General features: G+C 42.8%; 1 long non-coding RNA gene across 1 annotated transcript in view; it reads right to left on the reverse strand.

Annotated features, from left to right (window-relative positions):
* The window catches only part of LOC117348609, a 61,377-nt gene extending 38,443 nt beyond the window's left edge, over window positions 1-22,934 (reverse strand). Inside the window, exon 1 of the long non-coding RNA XR_004537008.1 lies at window positions 22,880-22,934. This is a non-coding gene — a long non-coding RNA (uncharacterized LOC117348609). The remainder of the gene's footprint in view (window positions 1-22,879) is intronic.
* Between the last annotated feature and the right edge of the window lie 288 nt (window positions 22,935-23,222).

The raw sequence follows: 23,222 nt of genomic DNA on the forward strand, positions 1-23,222 counted from the left end.
GAATGGGACGGCGACAAAACTGACGGGGACAGGTAAATTGTGTTCCTGCAGGGATGGGGACAAATTTGTCTCCGTGTCATTCTCTACTGTGGAGCAACCGGTGATGTCAATAACAAGGAAAAATTAAACTGCTTCTAGTAAAGGTTCTGGAAAATACTCTATTTTACTACTTTGGATCTAGTTAGGTAATTGGGACCTGTTGGAAACAGGATACTGGGCTTGATGGACCTTTTGGTCTGTCCTAGTATGGCTGTTCTTATGTGAGCCAAGTATAGGACAATCAAGTCTTTGTGACATCACTGATGAGTTTGTCTCGTAGACATTGGTGGAATGAGGCTTTATGACATCACAATCTCAGCTCACACACACGCAGAAAAGAAAAATCCAGGACTGTCCTTTTACAACGGATAGCTTTAATGCTAAGTATTCAGTTCCCTCATGATAAGCATAATATGCGATGAAAGGAGCCCAGGAAAATTATTACTAATACAGGTCAAAATCAAGCAAATACTATCCCCATCGCCTTGTTGCTTGTCAGATGTTCATGAGGATTGAAAAACAATGTCCTCCCAGAAGCTGCGGGTGATTCACCAGGAAGATTCATGCCTACATCTATGTTCTCCCTTAAAACAAAAAATAAGAGAGAGAGGGAGAGAACGACAAGCTTAACAAATTGAAATGTCCCCATTGTCCTCCAATACCATTTCTCAAAGCAGAACAAGCCTTCCAGTTCAATGTTAATGGAGGATAGTTCCAGGGCAGCCATGCAAAATAGTGCATCTTAGTGCTGTGGAAATCAAGTTATCCCCTCCAAGATGAAGCATGAACCAGCTTCCAGAGCAGGTGATCAAGGCCACCAGCGTTATTGACTTTAAGAATAAATGGGATGCCCTAGTAGGATCCTTACGAGGGTCGAGTTAAGGAACTAGGTCATTAGTACTCAGACTTAATGGAGTGGGTCAGTAGAGTGGGCAGACTTGAAGGGCTATAGCCCTTTTCTGCCGTCATCTTTCTATGTTTCTAATCAGGGAAGAAATGAGGTCCCAGGTTCACAGTAAAGCTATGGCAAGTTATGCTTCTCTTTTCTTAAAGTTGACCTTAGCACTCATTAACGCTACTCTTCTCTCTCTCTTTCTCCATTCCTGTGATCTTGTTTTCACAGCGTACTATGATTTACCAAGGAAGAAATTCTCAGACACGATATTTTACAATCCTACAGCTTCTCTATTTGCTATGGGTAACATGCCTTTTTAGACCATTTATCTAATTGCTCTTTGCAGATAAGAATTAATTAACCTGATTATTTTTCTTATGTTTTTTGGGGGGGATGGTTTTCCCATCTGGAGGAATGAAATTCCTCGGTGTCAGTGATTAATAGCTCAGTCAGAAGCTTACTGCCTTGCTTTTTCAATAAATGCCTACTTGTTCCTCAGGTCACATAAATGGTCCATCCTGGTTATGGCAACAGTAGCAGAAATGAGGGTGAATATACAGTATACATAGGCTTACCATATTTTGCCTGATTGTGGTGGTTTTATTTTTAAAATACAGGATTATTGAGGCAATGGTTGCAAATCCAGTCTGCTGTACATAAAAACATAAGAATAGCCTTAGTGGGTCAGACCAATGGTCCATCAAGCCCAGTAGTCCGTTCTCACAGCGGCCAATTCAGGTCACTAGTCCCTGGCTAAAACCCAAAGAGTAGTAACATTCCAGAATCCCAAAAAGTAGCAACATTCCATGGTACCGATCCAGGATACGCAGTGGTTTCCCCCATGTCTGTCTCAATAACAGACTATGGACTTTTCCTCCAGGAACTTGTCCAAACCTTTCTTAAAACCAGCTCCGCTATCCGCTCTTACCACATCCTCTGGCAACGCGTTCCAGAGCTTAACTATTCTCTGAGTGAAAAAAAATTTCCTCCAATTGGTTTTAAAAGTATTTAAAAGTATGATACTGTGTTATTTGGTATGGAAATGAGAGCAAAAAGTCAGATTTCTGCGAACAACAATAAATTATTACTTATAATGACTGGTGTTGCCATTCAGCAAATTACATATAATTGGAAGGATTGGAGGAGATTAGATTATAACTTTTCGTGGAACTCTTTATGCCTATCTATAAAATGGAAAGATTTATTGCATTACAACGGGGATATTTTAAGAAATTTCAGGATGTGTGGAAACCATTAACAAAATATTGTAAAGATTAATTGAGATTGTTTCCCTTATATTTATCAATTTAAGGTGTAGGGAGGGGGAATTTTATTAATACATGTTTTATATGATAATGGAATATATGGGTGGGAGGGATGGGAAAGGGGAAGGGAAAATAATTTATGAAATGTACCAATGATTGTTTGTAAGTGATGTATTTATTGTTAATGTGAATGAATATATTTAACACTTAATGTAATTTTGAAAACGAATAAATAATTTATTTTTTTTAAAAAAGTATTTCCCTGTAACTTCATCGAGTGTCCCTTAGGGTTATCTAACATTCAAGTCGATTGACATTCCAAAAGTCACACAATCATTTCATAAGTTTTTTGGCCACCATCTGAAGTTTCATATGCCTTCACATGCACTTATGTGATGATTGCTGCCATCTTAGCATGATATTCAGTCAAGCTAAGAGGACAGTTTCAAAGCGCACTGTTCTTGTGATCTGCCATTCAATGGTGAGGTCTCCTTCACCATTGCTTGTACTTACTGTGTTGTCTCTTTGCAGGAATCAGCTCTCCTGATTCCTTAGGTTCTTTGTTTCTCAATTTTCCTCTTTTGGAGAGTCGAAAAAAATCAACAAAAAGTTTTTTAAAAAGTCTACTTTCACCATGCTCAACACTAGGGGTTCCTTTTATCAAGGCGCGCTACGGGGGTTAGCACATCGGACATTTCATCACACGCTAAGCCCCGCGGCAAGCCAAAAAACCAACCCCTCGTCAATGGAGGCGGCAGGCGGTATTCCGTGCGTTAAACCCCCTACCGCACCTTGATAAAAGGAGCCCTAGAGTTTCTCCTTTGGTTCAATCCACAGCAGCTAAGGTGGTCCTTCGACCACCCAGCCAAACTATGTGCAGTAAGTTCATTTTTAACCCTCTGTGAGCACTCCCTGGGAAACATGACAAATTCTGCAGGTAGCATAGTTCTGCAGTGTGCAGGTCCCATTCGGTATCTAGGGAGGATGGCTTAGGAGCCAGTTGTCAAAAGCTTTGATGGGTTAATTTCAGCAGTTAGACAACAGTTACATGTGACACCTTTATTATTCATTTATTTCTTGGGATTGATTAACTGCTTTAGTGAAGAGAAGGCGGTGCACATCAAGTGTAATTCAAACATAAAACTTACAATTCTGTTGACGGTGTAACAAAAATTAAAAATGGCCGACTATAAACATAAATACAGTAAAACCTTGGTTTGCAAGCATAATTCGTTCCAGAAGCGTGCTTGCAATCCAAAGCACTCGTATATCAAAGCAAATTTCCCCATAAGAAATAATGGAAACTCAGATGATTGGTTCCACAACCCCAAAACTTTAATACAAAATACTATACGTACTTATATTGCAAGGCCTCGCTCATTTAGAACAGTCACTACACTCCCGCAGCGTCAGAGAGAGAAGAACCATCGGCACAGTTGTTATGTGTGTGTATACTGTATGTGCTTGTATTGCAAGACATTGCTTGTATATAAAGTTAAAATTTAATCAAATGTTTTGCTTGTCTTGCAAAACACTTGCAAACCAAGTTACTTGCAATCCGAGGTTTTACTGTACTATGAATGAGGTAAACTCTAATATCAGCAAATTGAAAGTTAATAATAGAACTAACACGGAACAGTTTCAGATATAAAGTTATTTAACAGCACTGAAATTCAAATAGCAGAGATGTAATGCCATGTCAGCATGATACGTCTGACATACCTAATAAGCACGTATCAGAACATTCCAGTAACACAGATATAAGCACATAAGCACATAAGCATGGCCTCTGCTGAGTCAGACCATAGGTCCATCACGCCCAGCAGTCCGCTCCTGCGGTGGCCCCCCAGGTCAATGACCTGTAGTGATCTATTACTCTACTACTCTATTACTTTACAGCCTTCTGTACTGTATAGTAACCCTTTAATTGTACCCCTGGATCCCCTTTTCCTTCATGAACTCGTCCAATCCCCTTTTGAACCCCAAAGTCGTACTCTGCCTCCTCTGGAAGCGTATTCCAGGTTTTCACCACCCTCTGGGTGAAGAAGAACTTCCTAGCATTTGTTCTGAACCTATCTCCCTTCAATTTTTTTGAGTGCCCTCTAGTTTTTGCTGCCCCTGCTAGTCTGAAGAATCTGTCTCTCTCTACCTTCACTATACCCTTCATGATCTTATGAGTTTCTATCATATCCCCTCTAAGTCTCCGCTTTTCCAGGGGATATGATGCTAATGCTTTTCTATAATACAGCTTATCATATAGCCAAGGGATAGGGTTACCAGATTTTACGTACATAAAATCTGGACCCATAGACCCGCCCCCCAGGCCCACCCAGTCCCACCCATGCCACACCTCAGCCTCGCCCCCCTCAGCCTGCTCGTTGGTCAAGAAGGCATCCACGCGTGCGCGGGTGCCCCTCCCAACGCGATCTGCTTTTCAAAACCTGGAGAAAATGCCGGGTTTCGAAAAGCCGCCCGGACATGCCCTCTAAAAAGAGGACCTCTCCGGGTAACCCTACCGAGGGACCAAGTGCAGATATACTGCATATAGATGGGGGACGAGATGGGTGGTCCAGAGTCTGTTGGGATTATTAGATGGGCAGCTAAACTCAAGGCAAGTGTTTGTATAATTAACCCCCCTCCCTCCCCTTTACAAAAACCGTGAAAGCGTTTTTTAGCTCAGGCCGGAATGCTGAATGCTCTGTGCTGCTCCCAACACCGGCCTTCGCTATAAATCGCTTCTGCGGTTTTGTAAAAAAAAGGGGAGTTAAATAAGATCTACATTGTGTAGCAAGCTAGTCCAGGTGCCGAATGAGTGTATATAGTCAGTCAGCCTATGTACTGAAGACTTGGAAGAAGAGCCAGGCTTTCATCTGAGTTGGGAGAACATTCCAGAGCCTGGAGGCTATTTCTGAGAAGGCTCTCTGGCAGTTATCTCATCGTACCGTTTTTTTTGATGAGGGTACAGACAGCGATGCTCCTTGAGAAGACCGCAGAGGTCTCAAAGGTGTGTAAAGGGCTAATTTATTCTTTAAGTATTCAACCAAGCAATTATTTAAAATAGGAAACAGTCTACCGCAAACCCGACAACAGAACCAGCCCTCCCAATCACATTTGCAACTGGTTTACTGCAGGACTGGGGACAAGACCTTTCACCGCCCTACGGAAACTGGGATAAGACCTTTTACTGCCCCGTGGGAGTGGTGAAACTCTTGCTTCTGTGGTAAAAAAAATTGCGCCCATGTCAGACTCGGCATCTCCTCCCCAGCTCCTCTTGAGGCTATTATACCTTCTGGAGCCAGCCATGCCACGATGAAGACAGAAGGAGCTCAAAAACAAAGCCTGAGACCAATGTAATTTGAAGAATAAAATTACCAGACAACAAAAAGTAGAAAAAAAATTAATTTATGTTATATTTTGTGATGAGAATATTTCAGATTTGAAATATGTATCCTGCTAGAGTTGGTATTAGACATAACTGGGAACCGCAAAGTCCAGGCTGTGCTTCTTTAGCTTCCAGCTGGAATAGGGCTCTCTCTCTCTGAACAGGGGGCAGTTGCCCTAGTTGCTCTCCCCTAACACTATTCCTGCCATGTGTGACTGAAGGATTCTGTTAGCTTGATTTTTCTGTGTAGCATTCTGTAGTAATTTGGTTTGTTCAGTTTTCACAATAGCGGAGGGAATATTTGTAAAAGGGAGGGGAGACATGGGTTTTGTTGATCCTTGCTCTGTATTATTTGTGTTTATAAAATGACAATTATGCAGAATATTGTCTCATTTTATACTTTAATAAAATAAGTTCAGTATAAAATCATAACTATTCGAAGCTTGTGCGGATGGGATCTGACAGTTTGTAGGGCGGGAACGGGGACTGAGCTCGCGGAGTTGGGGCAGTGACGGGGACGAGCTCACGGGGACGGGGCGGGAACAGTGATACATTTTTTCCCCATGCCATTCTCTATCATGAACATCCCTTATAGGCACAGAATGGAGTAGGATTTCTGAGTAACTCCAGAGCTTTGCTACTGCACTAATGTTGTTTAACCATAGTATATATTTCATAAATAGCCAGAGAATTGACTGGCAATTCAGCTGTTCCAGAGTTTTCACACTAAATAGTATTCCTAGAAATAAAAAATATATAAATGACAAAAATATATGCCCCTACTGTAAGCTTTGAAGTGTATTGTGTTACCACATCTAGCAGATTTTTGAAGGGTTATTAAGCAGCTAACCATGTCTAAAATGAACAGGTTAGATGCTCGAGGATCCTAAAGGATGATGTTTTCCAACTTATTACAGAAGAAACATGTGTTCATCTGGACGTAGCTCATACCTTTTCAGCAGGAGTTTAAGGCCCAGAAGGCATTTCCTGGCCCCTAAGGACTTACCATCTAAATATGTTAGTGGAAGTCATGCAGGGTGAAGTGACTTATAAAGAGCAACAGGATTTGAACTTGGTTTCCCTCATTCTTAGGACACTGGCCTAATAATTAGGCTCCTCTGCTATATTCCTGTTAGTGCCATGACAGAGAAAACATATTCATGCATCAACAGAGGAGTGTGTGGCGCAGTGGTTATAGCTAGAGTCTGAGGTTGTGGGTTCAAATCCCACACTGACCCTTGTGTAACTTACTCCCCCATTGCCCCAGCTACATTAGATAGAGTGTGAGCCCACCAGCACAGATAGGGAAAAATGGTTGAGTACCTGAATGTAAACCACGTGGCATATAAGTACTTAAAAAAAAAAAAAAAAAAACCCAAAAGGAATTGACCCTAAAATATCCACAAAGAAGAAAATCCAGAGAAAACCAAAAAAACTCTGTGGAGTGACAATGTTCCCAAATGGACTTTATTTGAAAGTATCAAAGTTCCAAAGGTACACTAAAATCATCCACATAAAATAATTCCATCCACATAAAAGTAAAACATCCACATAAGAGCCTTAAAGGACCTAGTCCGCTAGGGATACAGGACCCAACATGGTCCGCGTTTCGACAAAAAGCAAATGCTAGCGGTGTCTCACTTCCGGTTCACCACACAATTGTTTCCCACGTACTCACCTTTCTAGGACCCCCAGGGACCCCTGAAGAAGACTTTTTGTCGAAACGCGGACCGTGTTGGGTCCTGTATCCCTAGCGGACTAGGTCCTTTAAGGCTCTTATGTAGATGGAATTATTTTATGTGGATGATTTCAGTGTACCTTTGGAACTTTGACACTTTCAAATAAAGTCCATTTAGAAACTCCTTTCCATTGCAAATGCAAGCAGTGTCTCACTTCCGGTTCACCACACAATTGTTGCCCACGTACTCACCTTTCTAGGACCCCCAGGGACCCCTGAAGAAGACTTTTTGTCGAAACGCGGACCGTGTTGGGTCCTGTATCCCTAGCGGACTAGGTCCTTTAAGGCTCTTATGTGGATGATTTACTTTTATATGGATGGAATTATTTTATGTGGATGATTTTAGTGTACCTTTGGAACTTTGACACTTTCAAATAAAGTCCATTTGGGAACATCGTCACTCCACAGAGTTTTTTTGGTTTTCTCATATAAGTACTTAAATAAATATTAAGTATGCATTATTATTTTTGATGAAACGTCATTTGCCAATAATGGTGCATGCTCTTTGAGTGTGCACTGTCCTCCAGATTCTACAAATGGCACCCAAACTGCCTACGATCCTGAGATCTACATGTAGATAAATTAGTTAATGAGCTAACAATCCATGATTGGCATTAATTGACACTAATGTGGATTTGTGAGTGGACCTGGACGTATGCGATTCTCTAAGAACCTGGAGCTGTGAGGCACTGATCAGGAAAAAGAACACTACTTTCACCCATCCAACACTATTCTGGGAATCCACCCCCTTAACAACAAAAGACCAGGTACGAAGTCTTAAAATTATACTGGATGGCTACCTGTCCCTCTCCGTCCACATCTCGCAGGTAGTTGCCACATCTTTTTACTACCTAGGCCAACTGCGAAGGATCAAACCCTACCTCCCAGAAACAGACTTAGCCCAACTGCTATATGCTTACGTACTTTCTAGACTAGACTACTGCAACTCCCTATTCAATGGCATCGCTGCAAGAGATCTAAAATGCCTCCAAAAAGTCCAGAACTCAGCAATTCGACTCCTATACAACCTCAGCTACCATGACCCCATTACTCCAGCGCTCTATGCAGCTCACTGGTTACCAGTCAAAAAGCGATGCATCTTCAAAACCCTGGTCATGACACATAAGAGATTCTACCAAAAAACCCCAGCCTACGTAGCATCCAAGCTACACCTATACACTACTAACCGCCCCCTCCGCTCCAAAGCAGAACAAAGACTCAGCATTCCTGCAGGGAGATCCCTCCAAATCAGTACGGCCATTTCCTACCTCAGCTATGGAACCGATTACCCACACAGATCAGGTCGCTAGACTCACTAATGACCTTCCGCAGAGCAGTAAAGACTTTCCTCTTCCGTCAATCGGTCCATTAAAAACTGCCTCCTCAATATACTTCTCCTAGTACTCTTTGCTATGACCAGTCTGGTCTCTAGAATAAGTTCTGTTATTGTCTACTGTAACCTATTTGTTGGCATGACTAATCTGTTTTCAAACGATCGTCAATGTCTACTTGTAACCCATTCTGAGCTTCTGGGAGAACGGGATAGAAATCAAAATAAATACATAAACAATTTTTGTGAGTAATACTTTAGATTTTGTTTCCTTTCTACTAGGGTTCTTCAAAAAGTTTCTGCAGTAGTTAGGGCTACAGCCTCAGCCCCCTGAGGTTGTGGGTTCAAACCCTACACTGCTCCTTGTGACCCTGGGCAAGTCACTTAATCCCCCCACTGCCCCGGGTACATTAGATAGACTGTGAGCCCACCAGGACAGACAGGGAGAAATGCTTGAGTACCTGAATAAATTCATGTAAACTATTCTAGTATAGGAAATTGAATAAATAAATGGTGTGAAAAGGTTCAGCCTCTGATAACCAGAGCTGGTATTGTGACATCATAATGCCTCATTCCACCAATACCTAAGAGCCAACCTCATCAGTGATGTCACAATGGCTTCATTGTTCTATACTTGACTCATTTCCGATATTATATTGGAAGAGAATGTGGTGCAGTGGTTACAGCCTATTTTTCTGGTGCCATTTACTATGAACTCTTTCCATAGTGCATGCATGCATGGTGGTTCGTGCGTGTGTGCATACTTGGGGAAAGAGTACACTTCTTCTTACGTATTTGCGGAGATAGAGGATTAGAATGGCCGCAAATACAAAAAATCCGCAAATAACTTTTTTGTATGTTACTCACTGTTTTTCTGTAAAAAGCCCCAAAAAAGACACAAAACCGTGAATAAAATTACCTGTTCCTGTCAAGAAAGTGCCGCGATTTTCTCTGTGCATCGCTCAGAGGATTGATTTTCTCTGTGCATCACTGAGAGGATCGATTTTCTCTGTGCATCGCTGGGAGCTTCCTTTGATGTAAATTTGGGGGCGGAGCCTGCGCACGAAAAAGCGTGAATAACCGAAACCGCGGACAACGAAACCCCGAATATGGAGGGAGACGTGTATGCACTTTTAAAGGAAAGTGCACACTCACAGACATGGCCTGACAAGACTGAAACTGTAAGAATGGCGTGAGGAGAAAAGTGCCCACATGATTCAAACCAATATTATGGCCATGCTGTAACATGCCAACAAGCTGAAGAGCCGTGGCAGGAAAGCTGGTGGGGCTAGGACGCAGATCTAGTTAGTTAGTTTGGTGCCATCGGCTTGTGTTCGAGTCGTAGCGATTTGATGAATTGCAGGTCTAAAAAGAGATCGGTTTTATGCTAGTCCACTCCGGAAAGGTCCTCCAGCGTCATCCCCATAGTTTCAACATGTCCAGCCATCTGATTGCTGGTTGCCTTCTTTGCCTGGTTCCTCCGATCTTCCCAAACGTAATGTCCTTCTCCAATGATCTTTCTCCTCTGACAGTGTGACCAAAATAGTTAGTTATGGAATTTAAATTTGGTCATAACAAAGCAAATCTGAGAAATGCTGAGGTGGTGTTGTAATAATGGTTCTATAAGCAGCAACTTGAGGAAGAACACTTTATGCAAATTGAGAATCAGAGTTTGAGCACGTTTTTTAAAAAAAGGATACACAGTCTGTCCCCAATCTGACAAAGTTTGTACCTATTTTCCATCTGGGACCCAACACATGTTAGTTACGGAGCTCATGAAAATTCTTTTGTCTGACTTTTTTTTTTTTTTTTTGGGGGGGGGGATCTCTTCACCAACAGAGAACCTTGTCAAGGAAATGAACTCTGACTATAACCCACACCTCATTTGTCACCCTGATGGGCTGACAGAAAGTGACATTTACAAACTGAGAATGAAAGCCCATCCATTTCGGCAGTCTGACACCCTGAAATAATAACTATTTACCTTGAGAAAGAGGCAGGGAGATTTCCGATTCTTGTGAATCTTCTCACTTTGGCACTTACTTTCTCACTCTGTCAAACAGCCCCAGATTAATGGAACAATTTGTTCAACAAATCATATTAGCAGAAAGCACACTGGGCAAAGGGAGAGAGGCGGGGGAGCTGAAAAGTTCTGCTCATTTATAGAGGTACCATCTCTGCAAATACAAATGTAGTTATGCCTGACATTTACAGAGGTATAATGCGAAAGGGAAAAAAAGTGTAATGACTTCCAGCATTTGAGAGATCACTGTGCAGGAACACTGGTGCTCTGAAGGGAATAAGAGAAAGTTACACAGACTTTCCAAGCTTCTTTCAGGAATAGTTTTGCCAAACAGCAAGTGTGTCTATATGGGTGTGTATGTGTGCGTGCATGTAACTGTGTCTGTGTGTGTACATGTATGTGTGTCTTTGTGTGTATCCATATGTGTGTTTGCACATGAGGATGTATGCATTCATGTATGTGTGTGTGCATAAGAACATAAGAATAGCTTTACTGGGTCAGACTAATGGTCCATCAAGCTTAGTAGCCTGTTCTCACGGTGGCCAATCCAGGTCACTAGTACCTGGCTAAAACCCAATGAGTAGTAACATTCCAGAATCCCAAAGAGTAACAAAAGATTATAGAACCCCAAAGAGTCTCAAGATTCCAGGCAGAATCCCAAAGAATAGCAAGATTCCGGAACCCCAAAGAGTAGCAACATTCCAGAATCCCAAAGAGTAACAAAAGATTCTAGAACACCAAAGAGTCTCATGATTCCAGGCAGAATCTCAAAGAATAACAAGATTCCAGAACCCTAAAGAGTAGCAACATTCCAGAATCCCAAAGAGTAACAAAAGACTCTAGAACCCCAAAGAGTCTCAAGATTCCAGGCAGAATCCCAAAGAATAGCAAGATTCCGGAACCCCAAAGAGTAGCAACATTCCAGAATCCCAAAGAGTAACAAAAGATTCTAGAACCCCAAAGAGTCTCAAGATTCCAGGCAGAATCCCAAAGAATAGCAAGATTCCGGAACCCCAAAGAGTAGCAACATTCCAGAATCCCAAAGAGTAACAAAAGATTCTAGAACACCAAAGAGTCTCATGATTCCAGGCAGAATCTCAAAGAATAACAAGATTCCAGAACCCTAAAGAGTAGCAACATTCCAGAATCCCAAAGAGTAACAAAAGACTCTAGAACCCCAAAGAGTCTCAAGATTCCAGGCAGAATCCCAAAGAATAGCAAGATTCCGGAACCCCAAAGAGTAGCAACATTCCAGAATCCCAAAGAGTAACAAAAGATTCTAGAACCCCAAAGAGTCTCAAGATTCCAGGCAGAATCCCAAAGAATAGCAAGATTCCGGAACCCCAAAGAGTAGCAACATTCCAGAATCCCAAAGAGTAACAAAAGATTCTAGAACACCAAAGAGTCTCATGATTCCAGGCAGAATCTCAAAGAATAACAAGATTCCAGAACCCTAAAGAGTAGCAACATTCCAGAATCCCAAAGAGTAACAAAAGACTCTAGAACCCCAAAGAGTCTCAAGATTCCAGGCAGAATCTCAAAGAATAGCAAGGTTCCGGAACCCTAAAGAGTAGCAACATTCCATGCTACCGATCAGGGGAAGCAGAGGCTTCCACCATGTCTTACTAACAGACTATGGACTTTTCCTCCTGGAATTTATCCAAACCTTTCTTAAAAGCAGCTACGCTATCCGCATTTAAACATGTTTGTTGTGTGTGTATGTGTGCAAGGGCAGCGGAACACTCCTGAACATGTTTAAGATTTTGTGAGAAGCTTCTATTTAACTGTATTTCACTGAGGGATTGGGGGGAGGGGTTGCCCCTTAATCACTCAATGCTTTTTTGCCCTCCAAAACAGGGTGTGGCCATGTGTCCAGATTTTTACAACGCAAAATATGGTAGCCCTAATATAGAGAAGAGGCAGATATGACAACACCACTTCCCATGCTGAACAAGCAAAAGATGACGCAGGAGTTATTTATTTATTTATTCACATTTCTGTATCATTTTCCCAGGGGAACTCAGAACAGTTTACATGAATTTATTCTGGTACTCAAGCATTTTTCCCTGGTGGGCTCACAGTCTATATAATGTACGTGGGGCAATGAGGGGATTAAGTGACTTGCCCAGGGTCACAAGGAGCAGCGAGGGATTTGAACCCACAACCTCAGGGTGATGAGGCTGTAGCCAGTGATGTCGTAAGGGGGGACAGAGGACCGTCCATCACGGGCACCGTCTTGGTAGGGGCGCCGGCAGCAATCCTCCTCTCCGCCCTCCCCCCCCACTACTGTGTGCGCACGCTGCTTCTCTTCCCTCATACCTCTTTAACGTCTTCAGCGCATGCAGAAACCTCAACCTGCTGTTCGCGCCAGCGTCGGCTCCTCCTCTGACGCCGCTCATTTGACCCGCACCTAGGAAGTGACATCAGAGGAAGAGCCGACAGTGGCGCGAGCAGCAGGTTGGGGGTCGTTGCTTGTGGCGCGGGGGAAGGGGAGAGATGCGTACACACGGCAGGAGGGGGTGGAGAAGGAACAGATGGGGTGGGGTTCGGGGGAGGGGCGCCACTCACCCTCGCTATGCCACTGGCTGTCACTTTAACCAATGTGCTACACTCTCCCCCGAGGTTGCCGTGCAGGGTGCCGTAGATACGGATGTGGTAAAATGTGCACCACAGCATCTGTCAGGTACCTAGACCTACTGTATCATTTCCTTTATCATAATCTCTGCAACCCCAAAATGTCCTTTCTAAATTAGATCGTAAGCTCTTCTGAGCAGGGACCGTCTATTGTATGTGAAAATGAACAGTGCTGCGTACGCCTTTTAGCGCTTTAGAAATAATAAATAGTAATAGTCGTAGTAATGGAGCAAAATCCTTAACTGCTCACCCAATGGGAAAGGCAGCTTCAGCTCCAGGAGCCAACGCGGACACTCCCAGGATATCAAATTGTCACCGAGTGAGAAGATGGTGAGCTTGACGCAGACCCCTTAACACATTTCTCTTATTAGCTCATGAGTTTCCATATTTATAACAAGCAAAGGAGGGGGGTCTTGTGAGGCCACATTTACAAAAAAAATGGAGGGGGGGGGCGTAACATACAGAATGGGAGCGAGATGGAGCTCTTTTTGGATAAGGCGGGCAAGTACGATGACTGAGTTAAGTGAAAGTCGCAAACAGAGGGGTCAGAAAAGTTCAAACCATAAAAGGCCGGGGTCGAATCTAGCTGGAAAGGGCTTATCTTTTGATTCCAGAACTTCCCCCGAGAACATGTGTGTGTGGAGGCATCTTTGGGCTGGCTCTTTTCAAGAAACCCTGGGGATTTCAGATCTCCCGACCGGAAGACTCTATTAGAGCTTATAAAACACCTAAACTGCTTGCCACAGGCAAAGAAATGCACAATCTGTCAGCTGCAGGGATTTCCCGCAGCCCCTCTATCTCTTCCTGTGAGGGTGGTTGCAGTTTGGCCGCAGCCTCCCGTCCTCAGGAAGCCGGCCATCCATCAGCGGCAGCGGTTTGGAGGGGAGAGGGGAGGAGTGGGCCTGACAAAAAAATATTTGTATGGTGACCACAGCACCGACACGCGTTGACCAAGCACTGGGAAAACAAAAGAGGGATGTGTGGATCAAACGGCAGGAAATGAAGCAGCGTGGGGACCAAACAATACAGGGACAGGGCTGAAGCCTTTTGCTTTGCTTTTTTTTTTTTTCTGCATCCAATTGTTTGGGGAAAAAAAGGAAAAGCAAATTTAAAAAAAAAACCTGAACACATCCTGAAATTTCTTATCAACTAATTGACAAAAATAACAAACAGCTCATTCAGACATGGGTTTGGGGATGTTGGAAAAATATGCATGCTGAGCTTGTAAAAGTTTTAGAGGGATGATCAGGACTACCTGTAACAGCTCTTGTACTACTTTCACTTAATAAGATAAGTACAAATCACCACACTTTGTTTAGAAATGAAATTCAGGAAAAGGCCTCAGAAAAGGAGCCTACGCACAGTCCTATCATCAGGGCCGGATTTAGAAGAAAAGAGGCCCTAGGCTATTCCACTTATGAGGCCCTTTCACCTCCCATTTTTAAGTTTGTAAATTACATGAGAGATAATAAAATACATCATTACTGTGATATATATCAATATGTTAAATGAAACATGTTGTTATTGGTACTAACCTTTATAAAAAATGTGACACGGATAACAAATAAAAAAAGTTGAGAACACTTATTTGGACATTTATTCTCAGCACCGTATATAGTACTTGTAACAATAACTAATCAAACATAACACACAACATTGCCCCTTCCTATGTCCATAGTGCCCCCAGTGCGTCCTTCCTCACCTCACCCCCCTTCGATGCCCGCCTGCCTCCCATCCCCCTTCCATTGAACACTCCCCCATGCCATCCTGCCTGCCTGCCTTCCATTAAACCCCCCCACCCCCCTTCCGATGCCAGTCTGGGCCGCCCTGTCCTGACGGATCCACGTTTTGCCTTTCTCCCCGCGGGGCTGGGCTTTGCCCAGCTGTTTCCGGACTGACGTCTTTCCCTCCCCGATCCTCCTCCCAGGGCGAGAAAAAGAAAGGGAGAAGCCGAATCGGCGCCCCGTTGCGGCCGGAGCTGGTTCCGATCCCGAAGCGTAGAATTTCTCCTTATTTTCGGTTCAGTGTTTTGTGTTCACTGTTTTTAGAATAGTGTAATTTTAATTTTTCTAACAATTTGAATGTAGGCCCCTCTTGATCTTGAGGCCCTAGACTGAAGCCTAGTTAGCCTATAGGAAAATCCGGCCCTGCCTATCATAGACTGGAATAGTAGTTTTGTATTGCTCCAAGCTCCAGTCATTAGCCACAAAAAACCTGAATATATTATTTATTCCACATGTATTCAACTTTTTATAACTTATATACTTTTTTTATTATTTTTATCTAACTCTTATTTAAAATTATTTCACAGCTATTTTCTAGACTGCTGTGAATTTCATTCCAGGACAAGCAAGAAACATGTGAAATGCACTTCTCTTTAGTTCCGAGAGACCCGATAGTTAATCATGTTTTTACTTATTTTAGCAACTGTTGCCTCTCAGTCCTACTCTTTGTGCCAGTATTATTCATTTATGCCAATGCAGGCCAGCGTTTCGCGGAATCAATATTATTTCCACTGCGTCAGGGCCACATACATGGCGTTAAGGCATCTCTAAACAAAAGCATAGCATTATTTAGCTAACCAAACTCACTTATCACCCAAATCATCTGTTATTTACTTACGATTCTACTTGCAACTATCATAGATTCTCGAACATGATAGGACTCCAAACACCTAGGGCAGGGGTAGACCATTCCGGTCCTCGAGAGCCGGAGCCAGGCTTTCAGGATCTCCACCATGAATATGTATAAGATGGATTTGCATGCACTGCCTCCTTGAGATGCAAATCTATCTCATGCATATTTATTGTGGACATCCTGAAAACCTGACCTGGCTCCGGCTCTCGAGGACCGGAATTGCCTATCCCTAATTAAAAGGAATTAACTTTCATTATAATTTTATATTATCAAAATATATTCAGCTCAAAGGATACCATAAGGAAAGGAGGAAAGAGCCTCAGACTCCCAGCCTTCCGCTGCTCATTAACTTTCAAACAGGCTGAATTCATGAGCTACCTCATTGGCTCAAAAACCTCCTCCTCCCTATGGTTCTTTATTAATTTTATAACTCCCTATCGATTTTCCCCATTGCCCCAGGCACATTAGACAGATTGTGAGCCCACCAGGACGGACAGGGGAAAATGCTTCTTGAGAACCAAAAAAAATTCATGTAAACCATTCTGTGCTCCCCTGGGACAGTGGTATAGAAAACTGAATAAATAAATAATGTGAAAAGTAAGTTTCAGCCACTGATAAGCAGAGCTGGTATTGTGACGTCATAATGCCTCATTCCACCAATAAGAGCCAACCTCATCAGTGATGTCACAATGGCTTGATTGTCCTAGACTTGGCTCACTTTCACTACATTTTGATTTCTAGAATGGCTAAAGCTACAGCCTCAGCACCCTGCCTGCATAGGAACTCTATTAGTGTCGGGAGCAGCACAGAGTATTCAGCGCACCAGCCTGCGCTAAAATCCGCTTTCACGGTTTTGTAAAAGAGGAGGTTAAATGAAACAAAACAAGACAAAGGACTCATAAAACAGCCGAACAAATCAAGAAAACGCAATAATCAAAATATAATACTAATTTAAAAATGTAGGCACATTACTACCAGGTATCCATCTAAAGGAAAACGGACACCCTACTGTAGATTAAAAGATTGACTCACTGAGGTGCACGTTGACTAGGTTGGGTTTTTTTGGGGGTTCAGATCGGTCCTGTATAGAAACATAGAAAAAGATGGCAGAAAAGGGCTATAGCCCACCAAGTCTGCCCATTCCAATTATCCGCCCCCCAGAGTTTACTCCCCTAGAGATCCCACGTGAATATCCCATTTCCTCTTAAAATCCGTCACGCTGCTGGCCTTAATCACCTGCGATGGGAGTCTATTACAATGATCCACCACTCTCTCGGTGAAAGAAGTACTTTCTGGAGTCGCTACGAAATTTCCCTCCCCTGATTTTCATCGGATGCCCTCTGGTGTTTGAGGGTCCCATGAGACTGAAGAAATCATCTTCCGACTCGATGCGTCCCGTGATGTACTTATACGTTTCAATCATGTCTCCCCGTTCTCTTCTTTCCTCAAGTGAGTACAGCCGCAACTTTTTTAGTCTTTCTTCATACGTGAGATCCTTGAGCCCCAAGACCATCCTTGTCGCCATTCGTTGAACTGACTCAATCTTTAGTATGTCTTTACGGTAGTGTGGTCTCCAGAACTGAACACAGTACTCCAAGTGAGGCCTCACCATGGATCTGTATAACGGCATCATTACTTCAGGTCTCCTGCTGACAAAACCTCTGCGGATGCAACCCATCATCTGTCTTGCCCTGGAGGAAGCCTTTTTCACTTGATTGGCAGCCTTCATATCCTCACTAATAATCACCCCTAGATCGCGTTCTACAGTGGTCTTAACCAATGTTTCTCCATTCAGTACATAAGTTCTACGCGGATTACTCTTGCCCAGGTGCATTATCTTGCATTTTTTAGCATTGAAGCCTAGCTGCCAAGTAGTTGACCATCTTTCCAGCAGTAGTAGATCATGTGTCATATTGTCAGGTAATACGCTTTTGCCTACTATGTTGCAAAGTTTGGCATCGTCAGCAAACAGTGCAACCCTTCCTTTAAGTCCTTGCGTCATATCTCTTATGAATAAATTAAATAGAATCGGGCCCAGGACTGAGCCCTGGGGCACCCCACTGATCACGTCCGACGCCTTGGATGGGGTACCGTTCACCACCACCCTTTGAAGTCTACCGCTTAGCCAATCCCCAACCCAGGTAGTTAGAGTGTCTCCCAACCCCATCGTTTTCAACTTGTTCAATAGCCTTCTGTGTGGGACGCTATCAAATGCTTTACTGAAATCCAAATATACCACGTCCAGTGATTCTCCGGCATCCAGTTGTCTAGTAACCCAGTCAAAAAAGCTAATCAGATTAGATTGGCATGATCTACCCTGGGTGAACCCGTGTTGGTGGGGGTCACGTAGGTTATCCTCATTTAAGATTGTGTCAAGATTCTGTTTAATCAGAGTTTCCATGATCCGGTCCCATGGCCTTGTTTACTTTGAGTCTTGATAGTTCGTTGTAGACGCTACTAGGCGTAAACTCGAAATCCTGAAACGGGTCTTTCTGGTTATCTCCCGTCTGAAGTTGTGGACCAGCTCCTGGTGCTTCACAGATGAAGACTGAACAGAAGTATTCGTTTAGTAGGTTTGCCTTGGCAGAATCTGATTCTGCAAAGTTACCGTCCGATTGCTTTTAATGATAACAGATCAGACTGTAATGTTTTCTGATCCATAAATACGCTTTGCACCGTTACTAATCAGTTAACAACTAATCAAACATTTCCATTGTGCGAAGCTTCCACGTAGGGAAGAAAAGTGCAAATTCTCTTCCTTCTGAACTTTTGCCGCCTCCAACTTTTTTCTGTGTTCTTTTCTATAAAGCTTCGTAACCATATGCTTCAATGAGCTAATCTGGGATTAAACATATTGGCTGTGCAAAATGTTGGCACCTATTAATAAATGTTTTTTTGGGGGGTGGTTTTTTTTTTTTTCTTTCTCCCCATTCTTCTTTTTTTTTTTGTACTTTGGATTCTTCTTTTGACTACATAAGCAACAGCTGCCTGGCTTCCTGTTCATTGCTGGATCTAATGCCTCTACAGAAATCTAGGTCAAAACACTTGGAATGCATGAATATCAAACAGAGTTTTCAAAACAGCAAATGAATACATCTTTAACTGGTGACATTTTCCTGTAGCATATGGCTGTGAGCTCAGGGGACTACATGCTTTTTTGATGAATATGTTCTGTCAAAATCTAAGGGATGGCAGTGGGCATATGTCACCTTCTGTTTTGCCTTATGAAATGATAATGCAAACTCATGGCTGGATTCTATTATCATAAGGTCTTCTCTACCTTTTGTCCAGTCCCAAAGTAGAACAATGTGTACAGGGTAAGTAACATAGCTCTTTGGCCGTGTTAATGTAAAGATGGCTGTCAAAGATGCACCAGTACAAGATCACGTGACTGTGCCCGGGACAGTGACTCCTTGGAAGAAGACGTAGAATGCGATTCTTTTGGAGGAAGAGGTAGAACACAATAGACACAAGCCAATAGACACAAGAGAAGCTCACACTTGAACTTCGTTTCCCCCCCCCCAATTAGAGGATGTAAACTGAAAAAACACCATGAACCCCTTCTCTCACATCAGGCAGCATTATGGGGTAAAGATCTAGAACAATTGCTATTGCCCACTACTTATGAGGAATTCAGGAAACGCCTAAAAACATATCTGTTCCTGAAATATCTAGACAGCTGATCCGTACATCTCTTTCTCCTCAATCCGGTTCTCCTGACCTATTAACCACTTTCCTTCACCTCTTAAGTTCATTCAATTTGTAACGTCTTTTAATCTTTTGTAAACCGCATAGAACTTCACGGTACTGCGATATATAAACTGTTATTATTATTTATTTTTTATTTTATTATTTTAGAATGCGATACTTTATTTATGAAAGAATTACAAGAGTGGGGCCTTGGAACCACTGGATAGACTGTTACCAGACTACAGGTGCCTGTGTTAGGATTTAACCCCGTAAAGTGTGTGGCCAAAACACGTTTGTTTTGTTTTCGTATTTTCCAGGTTTTCCTGATGTTTTGGCTGGGGGGTTTTGGGGGTTTTTTTTTTCTTCACTCATTTCTAAAGCGTGCATTACCAACTGCATTCTATACACAGTACCCAAAACATTGGCAGCGAAAAAGTGCCATTCTTTAAGCCGCACTTAACGTTAGGCATGGTTTCTAGAATAGTGACTGGGAACTGCAACTAACTTTAGACATGGCCATTTGCACCAAAAAGACACATGGTGCAAATGCCCATGCCAAATTTAACTGCAGAGGTCCTAATTCTGTAATCATGTGTGCAATTTAAAGGAACATCCCTGGTTAGGGTTACCAAATGGCTCCAGAAAAAGGAGGATGGATTAAGACAGGGGTGTCCAATGTCGGTCCTGGAGGGCCGCAATCCAGTCGGGTTTTCAGGATTTCCCCAATGAATATGCATGAGATCTATTTGCATGCACTGCTTTCAATGCATATTCATTGGGGAAATCCTGAAAACCCGACTGGAATACGGCTCTCGAGGACCGGAGTTCCCTACCCCCTGTGCTAGAGCCATGGAAAGGATCTTCCTATAGTACAGGGGTAGGGAACTCCAGTCCTCGAGAGCCGTATTCCAGTCGGGTTTTCAGGATTTCCCCAATGAATATGCATGAGATCTATTAGCATACAATGAAAGCAGTGCCTGCAAATAGACCTCATGTATATTCATTGGGGAAATCCTGAAAATCCGACTGGACTGCGGCCCTCGAGGACCGACATTGGACACCCCTGTCTTAATCCATCCTCCTTTTTCTGGAGCCATATTATAACCCTTCCCCTGATCTATCCATGAATCACCCATGTCCGGGACCCCTTTTTTGACTTAGACATAAACTTTAAGTACATATCCTGGGCCTCAATTTACATGCATAACCCTTAATTGATTCTACGAGGGGAAGCCCAACCAACTTCTTAAATTCTGAGCGTTACTTTGCCACTGCAGCTGAAAAGAATGCTTTCTTATTTTGTAACGTGCCAATTTGCAGAAATTAAATTCTGTGTGTTGACATTGTTTTAAGATCATTGGTTGAACCATATTCTTCTTGGTTGGGCTGAGAATTTTTCCACACTCCCTCGTAGAGTGAAGAGTTTCAGTCTCTGGTAACCAGAGCTGAGATTGTGACGTCATAATGCCTCATTCCACCAATAAGAGCCAACTTCCTCAGTGATGTCACGATGGCTTGATTGTCCTAGACTTGGCTTACTTTTATTACATACGAGGGGGTGTTGAAAAGTTTTCAGCCCAACCAACTTCATGAATTCTGGGTATTATTTTGCCTCTGTAGCTGAAAAGAGGGTTATCTTATTTCATTTAGTGCCAATTTTGCAGAAGCAAAATTCTCTGTTTTGACATTGTTTCAGATCATTGATTCAACCACATCCACGTCATTCTCTTCTTGGTTGGGCTGAGAACTTTTCAGCACCTCCTCATAATTAATGCCAATAATTGCTTGTTAAGATACCAATTATCAGTGCTAATTAGCTTATTAATTAAATTGTGTGAAAAATTTGGATACACTACCAAAATTGTGTGCACAATTTTTGGCGCTTTTTATAGAATTGGGAAACACAACAGACTAATCTGGGGGGGTTATTAACATTAGCTGAGCTGAGCCCCTGCGGGTGGGATCTGTGTAAATGGCTTGGGGGGAGAAGGAGGGATAAAGGGAGGTGACATGGGCAGTGAAGGCTATGTAGGACGGTGCACGTGGAAGAGATGTAACAGAATTCTCAATTGGTAGAGCTAAATAAACAGTGGGAGGCGCTGTGTTAGAGACTGATGTACACTTTTGACGGGCTTGAGGGATTAGCCCGTGAGGAACTGGGAAGGGGAAGATTGGGTGGCACCTGTTGCAATTTCCCTTCCCCCCCCCCCACGTGTTTTGTTTTGTGTCGTGGTGGACTTGGTGGGGTCGTGCTTGGGTTTTGAGGTGGTGGTTTAGCAGGAGTTGGGGGTAGGGTGGAGAGGAGCATTGCTATCAGATATGGCTGGGAGATGAGAAGTTTGTGAATAATGTAGCACTCTTAGGCGACAATGCTACGAGAGGAGGCGTGGCCTGATTTTACCACGGGTCATGCTTATATCATGTATTAAAAGTACAAAATGAAAGGGAAATCGTTTCGTCACTGAATAGCTCTCTGGGATTGTGTAGCCACTTTGGAGTATTTGATGTTTGTTTCGATTGAATTGTGAGTTACAGATGATGTGAAAATTGAATAAAGCTGTCCACAAATTAGTGTGAGGGCAGTTATTGGTTATTTGCTGATTATATTATCAATATATGCAGGTGTCGGAATGCAAATGCTAATTTTAGCAGGTATATGTACATTTTTATGCTTGCAAATCGATTGTCCATACATTGCTTCATAGATGAACATGCATGCAATCATTTTTTACCTGCTAAAATCTGCTCAGTGCCCAAATCAATTGGATGCATGCTCGTGAATGCAAAACCCTAAAATATACATCCTTAGACCTTATTATTTGAATGGCTATATCAAATCTCCAGAAATAGATAAAAGCATAGAAAGAGGTACCCAGAACTATCCCCAGCAGCACAGAAATCCGTTCGCACAAATTTACACCATTTATCACTTTTGCAAACTCCATAGACCAGGTGATATATCAAATAAATGGAATATTAACAGCTGCCCTGAAGCAGAGATGAGTGTGTGCATATACTGTCCATTTGTGTGCACATTCATTCAATTTCTCCCAGGGGAGCTCAGAATGCTTTACTCGAATTTTTTCAGATACTCAAGCATTTTTCCTTGTCTGTGCTGGTGGGCTCATAATAAGAACATAAGAATTGCTGCTGCTGGGTCAGACCGGTGGTCCATCCCGCCCAGCAATCCACTTACGCGGCGGCCCTCAGGTCAAAGACCAGTGCTCTAAATATGTCCAGACTCACCTGCGTACGTTCCAGTTTAGCAGGAACTTGTCCAACTTTGTCTTGAATCCCTGGAGGGTGTTTTCCCCTATGACAGACTCCAGAAGAGCGTTCCAGTTTTCTACCACTCTCTAAGTGAAGAAGAACTTCCTTATGTTTGTACGGAATCTATCCCCTTTAAGCTTTAGAGAGTGCCCTCTCGTTTTCCCTACCTTGGAGAGGATGAACAACCTGTCTTTATCTACTAAGTCTATTCCCTTCAGCACCTTGAATGTTTTGATCATGTCCCCTCTCAGTCTCCTCTTTTCAAGGGAGAAGAGGCCCAGTTTCTCCAATCTCTCACTGTAGGGCAACTCCTCCAGCC

The sequence above is a fragment of the Geotrypetes seraphini genome, chromosome 14 (genome assembly GCF_902459505.1).
Source record: "Geotrypetes seraphini chromosome 14, aGeoSer1.1, whole genome shotgun sequence".
NCBI lineage: Eukaryota > Metazoa > Chordata > Amphibia > Gymnophiona > Dermophiidae > Geotrypetes > Geotrypetes seraphini.